This window comes from Cebus imitator, unplaced genomic scaffold (assembly GCF_001604975.1).
Source record: "Cebus imitator isolate Cc_AM_T3 unplaced genomic scaffold, Cebus_imitator-1.0 Scaffold57, whole genome shotgun sequence".
NCBI classification, from domain to species: Eukaryota; Metazoa; Chordata; class Mammalia; order Primates; family Cebidae; genus Cebus; species Cebus imitator.
Genome location: NW_016107372.1, coordinates 7,476,136 through 7,477,367, shown reverse-complemented (window position 1 = coordinate 7,477,367; position 1,232 = coordinate 7,476,136).

Below are 1,232 nucleotides of genomic sequence, written 5' to 3'. Positions count from 1 at the left end.
GGCTTTAGGTAATAGCCAATTTCCTTCACTTCATCAGAGATGCCTAGAAGGTTATATTGAATCATGTTTTTTTGTTGTTCACTAAATTAACTCTAATAAGGCCCCTGATTGGGAAAAAAAATGTTAAGTAGGCTTCAAGACGTATTCAAAGCACACACACTTCCTTTCATGTTCTTTTCAGTATTTGGCTTCTAGACATGAGTGTAAACACTGGAATTAATTCTGTAATGGTGTTTTATTCTCCAAGATGTAACTGCTTTCATGGATCCTGCTGTGACTTGGTTTTGACACTTGGGCAATAGGTGGAAATAAGTCCAGCACTATAAACTTAATTAGACACTTCCACTGGATGCATTAAGATGCAGACACAGTTTAGAGAGATTAAAGAGCAATTGAAATGATTCTAAGAGCACAGAAGCAACTTCACAAACTAGGGAGACGTTTTCTAAATGTGCAGTTGCATTTTCAACACAATTAGGTGCTTAATTGTGTACTCTTCTTAGTTAATACCTTTCAGCATATAAAACACCAGATTTACAAATTTTTTTACTTTTAGTTTTTTTAAAAGAAGACATTAGATTGTTTTTAAAAACTACCTTTGTTTACTGGCTTTGAAGATTTGAAATCTAAAAATATATATGTAAGTTTCTTCTTACTCTTCATCCATTATATTACCAAAGTTTTAAATGGTTCAAATGCACACAAATATAATCTCAGCCTTTGTAAAACGATGTTAAAATTTTTCTAAAAAATTTGTAAGGAGCCGTGCGAATGATAAATACCTGACATTTTCAGAGACCAGGTACACATTTTACACCATTGCATAATTAGGACTTTGTTTTTTAAACATAGTTAAATAAGAAAGGCCAAACACAGTGGCACATGCCTGTAATCCCAGCACTTTGGGAGGCCGAAACAGGTGGATCGCTTGAGCTCAGAAGTTCAAGACCAGCCTGGGCAACATGGCGAAACCCCATCTCTACAAAACATACAAAGAATTAGCTGAGTGTAGTGGCATGTGCCTATAGTACTAGCTACTCGGGAGGCTGAGGCAGAAGGATCGCTTGAGCCCAGGAGGTAGAGGTGTGAGCCAAGATCATGCCACTGCACTCCAGCCTGGGCTACAGAACAGAACCCTTCCTCAAAATAAATAAATAAATAAATAAATAAATAAAAATAAAGAAAAAGAAGATTTGAAATAAATAACCCTATGTTAAAGTGTACTTTTTTTT